This window comes from Anabrus simplex, chromosome 2 (assembly GCF_040414725.1).
Source record: "Anabrus simplex isolate iqAnaSimp1 chromosome 2, ASM4041472v1, whole genome shotgun sequence".
In the NCBI taxonomy this organism is placed as follows: Eukaryota; Metazoa; Arthropoda; class Insecta; order Orthoptera; family Tettigoniidae; genus Anabrus; species Anabrus simplex.
The window spans coordinates 782,035,335-782,042,938 of NC_090266.1; the positions used below are offsets into that span (position 1 = coordinate 782,035,335).

Genomic DNA, 7,604 nt, shown 5'->3' on the forward strand with positions numbered 1-7,604 from the left:
CGGTAACAGTGATAGTACAGAGTACCAGATTGAGTAAGTGTAACAATGTCATTAAGAAATTTAAATGTAAGAGGACTGTCCTGTGTAAACATAAAAGTCAGCACACTCAGCAATAAACGTGATCTTGCCTGGGTTTGCTAAGAGTGGAATTGTGTTCCATACTAGCTTACTCAGCCAGGCAAATCTGGAACATGGTCAATGTTGCGTAACCTCAGCGGGTGCACAACATTGTCAAGTCAACCGATTACCAGCATCTGTCGCTCATTTTAATTTAATTTTGCACCTTTCAGTGGCGCATTTCATTTCATTTTAGTTGTTTTATTGTATTAACCTTGCCATTATAATTTACCATTTTAAATTTGCCGGTTTGTAAATATGTGTGCCGTTAATGCCGCAGTGCCAGGGCCATTGGATCTCCGGTAAGGAGTCGTGCATGGTCTTTTATCAATATCTGTTATTCATATCATTGTAGTGTAAATCCGGCTATAGGCTGGACATCGTTATTTTTCTCATTTATCAGATCAATATTGTATCTGTATACTGCAGGTCTGGAGAAAAATAATAAATATTCTGATTCTGATTCTAATATTAAATTATAATCAATCCCTAATAAAACATCGATAGGATGAATTAATGATTAAATAAAACCAGAATTAATTTTCCAACAATTAATGCTATTCTTAATAATTCTTCAGAAGTGAAATGATTATAAATATTAAATGGTTAATAAGAATGATCATAATAATAATACGAGGTAAGTATTCATTAAATAATTAATTAATGAAATTAGTTAGGATCAAGTTACAGATGGAAGCTTCAGCATCGTAAATTTATAAATATTGTACATAATGTTATAATTAAGTGGAAATTAAGATGTGAACGTGAATTCACAATTTACGGAATACTATAAGGAGGATAATACCGTCGGTTGGTTTCAGAAATAAACATGTCCACAAAAATAAAAACGTGAGTTATTGTAGCTTTCATAATTTTGGGGCTTTTTACGTAATATTGATTCATGTTTTATTCCAGAATTCTTATTATTCCATTAAGATTCAGTTCTGTTACAAAAATGAGCATGTCCACAATATGTTCTGTTCTATAATTTGACATGTCCGAAAAACGCGGTAACGGAAGGATGTTTATGCTGTAAGAAAGGTTGTTTTTATAATGCGTAGTTCAATGCAGCAACAAATACTTCTTTCATTATAGAGAAGCCAGTGTGCAGAATCGCATAGGTTTAATACCAAGCGAAGTGGATGGTGACCAAGAGATTAGATTCTGTGAAAATAGCATTACAGCTGCCGAGCCAGGACGTAGTAAAAAAAGATCAAGAGATGTCTGTACCTGGAAGAAAAATAGAGAAACGAACTAGGTGATCACCGTATCTATAATATTTCGTCTTAAAAGGTCCATATATTTAGATTGGTCTGAGGTTAAATTTAGAAACAAGAATAAACGAAAACAAACCATTTCCTTATTATATCAAAATTATCACAGTTTTTATTTATGTCATGCATTCATCAAAATCTCTTCCGAAGAAGCCAAACTGCAACCATCCATCCAAATTTTTTTCAATTGTAATGATCTTAGGATTCGGCATGTCAGACGTTTCAAGCAGTTATTTTATAATTCTCACAATAAAGTGTGTCAAGATTAATTCATTCTCCGGTACTTGACACAATAATTTCTCCAGAGAAAGCGATCACGAGTACATACAAACAACAAAGGCAAACAAGTGACTTTGAAGTCCTATATTTCTAAATATGATTCTGAAAAAAATGTCAGTTCAAATATGTCAAAATGACTTTGCTTCAATTTTGGTAATTTCGTAATTTCTTGTTCAGAGACTTGGAAGGGAACATCTGAAATTGGTTTCTAGAAAAAGGAAGGAAGAGGAGGCGATATTCGCTCAAGAAATTTCGAGGCTCGTACTGAAAACGTATGGAATTCGTTGAATGTGTGTTTCACATTGAGTCACACTACTGTCGCAGTAAATACAATTGGTAGTATATGTTAAGCGATCTGACTATTATACAACTATGGCATACGTATAATCCAGGACAAGATACTGAACTGAGGGTCAAATATAATTCCTTTCGTCAATTTTTACAAAAAAGTACAAGATACGTTTCCAGACTCCGTCAACAAACAAATAGTCAAAGTGTTTTGAGCTAGAAGAATGTTATACGATAACAAAAACTGATAGGAATATAGCACTGAAAGAGAAGTTGGTATCTGAACTTGGTTATTACAGACTACGTGCAAAGAAAATTTAAAACTCTTGCGAACATAGGATGAGGCTGAAATTTATTTACTCCTTTGACTGTCGAAGAACCCTATGCCGCCAAAGCTTTCCGACCAAGCTGCCACTACAGTCGCCAGGTTTACATGTATAATATTACAATATGCGGAGGAAGATGCATTTATTCATTGCTGGACGGAATGTGACGGTTTTAAAAACTGCAACGAAATAGCTTGTTGTGTTCATCACAGGTTGAATAACACGGTCTTCCCAGAGACCGTGCACACTATTCGCCTTTTTGCCAGTGCCAGAAGGGGGCAAAACAAAAATTAAAATTATGATGGGCATGTTAGGTATGTTGTTCAAAAGTGACATTCCAAATCATATAAAATCAGTACTTGTATAATAAGCGGTACCTGGACATTCCTTTAAACAACCAGACAGCGTATTTGATCGCATTGCAATAACAAATTCGAAGACGGGAAATAATTCAAAAGCCATGGGATTAGAGAGATATATTTCAGAAAACTGGAACTGTAATCTGTCCCCATATTAATTTTAACTGGAAGAGAGCAGTCAGTCAAGTTTCAAAACCACCTGCAAACTGGCATTTCAAATTTGCTCCCAAAAAATTATTCAGCTTACAAAGGAACAAAACCCCAGTAACAATTCTAGAGGAAGCAACATATTTCACAAACCTAGGGAAACCGAAAGGATTTTACAGAGGAACATAGCCAAATATTTAGTTAACCAATACATGTTGGTGTTTTACGTAAAGTGAATATAGTTAGCGAGGTTCTAAATCTACTGAAAATTATTATGGTCTTGAATGGGAAGGAAATGGGAGAATTGTAGAAGACAGGTGGTCTAATGTTTAAGGGGAAGGAGATTGCAGGCTAAGTGCTCTGTTCAGGTTCAGAATTCAGGACAGGTGTCTATTAGAAATCGGTACGAGTCACTGCAGGTAGAACAACCGAGGGAAGATGAGGAACAGGGAACTGTTGCTGAGATGTGTGGAAGTAGGAGGAAGGGAAAAGGTAGGAAAGGGAAATGTAGTGTAGTGGAAAGGAAAAGACAGATGGAACAGGGTCATGTGAGGGAGAAAAGGGAGGAGGAAGTAGCTTCTGCAGCAGTGAGAGAAGATAGGGCTGACCAGGAGGGGAGGGGATCAAATGAGGTGGGTAGGGTTGAGGCTCTGGTCATGGGGGATCCCATCGTTAGACGTGTGGGAAAAGTGTGTGGAGGAAAGGGAACCAGGGTAGAGTGTTATCCAGGAATTAGGAATAAGGTTGAGGCAGATGTTAAGGAAAGTAGAAGAGAAGGAAGAGGGAAAGGAGAAGGTGGTAGTGTTTCACGTTGGTACAAACAACGTAAGGCAAGTAGGTATAAGTACCAACATATTTGGGGATGTGTGGGATCTGGTAAATGCAGCACGGATGAAGTTTAAGGAAGCGGAGATTGTCATCAGTGGAATACTGTGTAGGAGGGATACTGACTGGAAGGTGATTGGGGATTTAAATGAGACTATGGAGTGGGTATGTGGGAAACTGAGAGTGATATTTCTAGACCCTAATGGGTGGGTAGGAGACAGGGATCAGCGCCCAGATGGCCTTCACTTAAACCGCAGTGGTACATATAAGTTAGGAAACTTGTTTAGAAGTGTTATAGGTAGGTACATTCAGGGAAACGGGGTGGACTAGGGAGCGGTGTTAAGCGAATAGGGAACTGGAAATCAAGTAAGGATGACATAAAAATTTTAATCGAAACAGACTTTCAACGTATTAGGTCGTGTTACGTACATGTAGTACGTGTTGAAGAGATTTTAAGTACAGAACAAAAATGGCCAGCCGGACACCAGTGGGATCCGAACCCACAACCTACTGGTGTCCGGCTGGCCATTTTTGTTCTGTACTTAACATCTCTTCAACACGTACTACATGTACGTAACACGACCTAATACGTTGAAAGTCTGTTTCGATTACAATGCGGTCGTGAATATTCAATATTCATTGACATGCCCCACAACGGGCGACTTAAACACACACTAGTGTGTGCTAGCAGCAGTGCCAGACCTGTAGCTCAGATCCTTTCAAACAGGACAAGGATGACCTGGGCCACCATAGCTGAATTGGTAGAGCAACCGACGCGAAATCGGGAGGTTGTGGGTTCGGATCCCACTGGTGTCCGGCTGGCCATTTCTGTTCTGTACTTAACATCTCTTCAACACGTACTACATGTACGTAACACGACCTAATGCGTTGAAAGTCTGTTTCGATTACAATGCGGTCGTGAAAATTCAATATTCATTGACATGCCCCACAACGGGCGACTTAAACGCACTCTACAGTGTGCTAGCAGCAGTGCCAGACCTGTAGCTCAGATCCTTTCAAACAGGACAAAGATGGCCTGGGCCACCATAGCTCAATTGGTAGAGCAACCGACGCGAAATCGGGAGGTTGTGGGTTCGGATCCCACTGGTGTCCGGCTGGCCATTTTTGTTCTGTACTTAACATCTCTTCAACACGTACTACATGTACGTAACACGACCTAATACGTTGAAAGTCTGTTTGGATTACAATGGGGTCGTGAAAATTCAATATTCATAAAAAATTTAGTGCTCAACTGTAGATACATTGTAAACAAAGGAATCGAATTAAGTAATTTAATAGATTTATACTTATCAGGTGTTGTAATAGGAGTAGAATCATGGTTGAGAAATTATATAATGGATGCAGAAATATTCTCACGGAACTGGATTCTGTATCGTAGATATATGATAGGAATGGTAGGAGGGGAGTATTCATTCTGGTGAAAGAAGTATTTGTAAGCTACGAAAAAGTTAAGGATGAAAGACATTGAAATTTTGGGTGTAAGGCTCTTCTCTAAGGATAATAGGCAACGTGATGTCTTTGAAGTGTACAGACCGGGAAAGGGCAGTGCTGATGCTGATTCAGAATTATTTGATAAGATAATCAGCTACAGTATGTTGGAAATGATATGGAAAGAAATATGATAGTAGCAGGTGATCTCAATTTACGAAATGTCAATTGGGAAGGTGTCCGACTCGTTGGCTGAATGGTCAGCGTACTGATATTCGGTTCAGAGGGTCCCGGGTTCGATTCTCGGCCGGGTCGGGGAATTTAACCTTCATTGGTTAATTCCAATGACCCAGGGGCTGGGTGTTCGTGCTGTCCCCAACATCTCTGCAGCTTACACACCGCACATAACACTATCCTCCACCACAATAACACGCAGTGTCCTACAAAAGGCAGATGCCGCCCACCCTCATCGGAGGGTCTGCCTTACAAGGGCTGCACTCGGAGAGAAATAGCCACACGAAATTTTAAAAATGGGAAGGTAATACGAACGATAGGAAGCATGACCAACAAATGGCAAATAAGTTAATATGCGAAGGGCAGCTGATTCAGAAAGTGATGGAACCAAATAGAGGGAAGAATATTCGGATGTGGTGCTGATAAAACCAGATGAGCTCTATAGAGAAACCGAAGTAATAGATGGTATTACTGATCACAAAGCTATTTTTGTCGTAGTTAAAAATAAATGTAAAAGAAAGGAAGATATTAAAATTAGGACTATTATGCAGTACCATACGGCTGAGAAATCAGGCATGAGGGAGTTTTTAAAAAGTAAATATGATCGCTGGAAAATGGTAAATAAAAATTGAAACAGACTCTGGGATTGGTTTAAAGCAATTGTTGAGGAATGTGAAAGTAGGTTTGTACACTTAAAGGTGGTAAGGAATGGTAAAGATCCACTATATTATATCAGAGAAGTAAAGGGACTAAGAAGGAGGTGCAGACAGGAAAGAAATAGAGTTAGAAATGGTTATGGAAGTAAGGAGAAATTGAAGGAACTTGCTAGGAAATTGAATCTATCAAAGAAGTCAGCTAAGGATAACATGATGCCAAGCATACTTGGTGGTCATACAAATTTTAGTGAAAAGTGGAAGTGTATGTATAGGTACTTTAAGGCAGAAACAAGTTCAAAGAAGGACATTCCAGGAATCATTAATGAACAAGGGGAGTGTATATGCGAGGATCTTCAAAAGGCAGAAGTATTCAGTCAGCAGTATGTAAAGATTTTTGGTTACAAGGATAATGTCCAGATAGGGGACGTGAGTAATACTAAAGGAGTATTAAAATTTACCTATGATAACAATGCCATTTACAGTAAGATACAAGAGCTGAAAACTACAAAAGCAGCTGGAATTGATAAGCTATCTGGGGATATACTAAAGGCAATGGGTTGGGATATAGTACCATATCTGAAATACTTATTTTATTATTGTTTGGTTGAAGGAGCTATACCAAATGAATGGAGAGTTGCTATAGTAGCACCTGTGTACAAAGGAAAGGGTGATAGAGAAAAAGCTGAAAATTACAGGCCAGTCAGTTTGACGTGCATTGTATGTAAGCATTGGGAGAGCATTATTTCTGATTATATTAGACATGCTTGCGAAATTAATAACTGGTTTGACAGAAGGCAGTTTGGGTTTAGGAAAGGTTATTCTACTGAAGCTCAGCTTGTAGGATTTCAGCAAGATATAGCAGGTATCCTGGATTCAGGAGGCCAGATGGACTGTATTGCGATTGACCTACCTAAGGCATTTGATAGGGTAGATCATGGAAGACTACTGGCAAAAATGAGTGCAATTGGACTAGAAAAAAGAGTGACTGAATGGGTGGCTATACTTCTAGAAAATAGAACTCAGAGAATTAGAGCAGGCGAAGCTTTACCTGACCCTGTAATGATTAAGAGGTGAATTCCTCTAGGCAGTAATATTGGAACTTTATATTTCCTTATATATATATCAACGATATGTGTAAAGAAGTGGAATCAGAGATAAGGCAGTTTGCAGATGATTTTATCCTGTACAGAGTAATAAATAAGTTACAAGGTTGTGAGTGGTTGCAGGGTGACCTCGATAGTGTTGTGAGATGGACGGTGGGCAATGGTATGATGATAAACGTGTTTGAAAGTCAGGTTGTGAGTTTCACAAATAGGAAAAGTCCTCTCGGTATTAATTCTTGCTTTGATGGGGTGAAAGCTCCTTTTGGGGATCATTGTAAGTACCTAGGTGTTGATGTAAGAAAAGACTTTCATTGGGGTAATCACATAAATATGATTGGTATTAAAGAGTACAGATTTCTGCACATGGTTATGAGGGTATTTAGGGGTTGTAGTAAGGATGTAAAAGAGAGGGCATATAAGTCTCTGTTAAGACCCCAACTAGAGTATGGTTCCAGCGTACGGGACCCTCACCAGGATTACTTGATTCAAGAACTGGAAAAAATCCAAAGAAGAGCAGCTATATTTTTTCTGGGTGATTTCGGTGATT

The 7,604-nt window shown here is 38.7% G+C and overlaps 1 non-coding gene across 1 annotated transcript; it reads left to right on the forward strand.

Moving 5' to 3' along the window:
• The first annotated feature begins 4,655 nt into the window (after positions 1-4,655).
• Positions 4,656-4,732, forward strand: TRNAS-CGA (transfer RNA serine (anticodon CGA)). The gene has a single exon. It is a non-coding gene; the product is annotated as a tRNA-Ser (tRNA).
• The last annotated feature ends 2,872 nt before the right edge of the window (positions 4,733-7,604 follow it).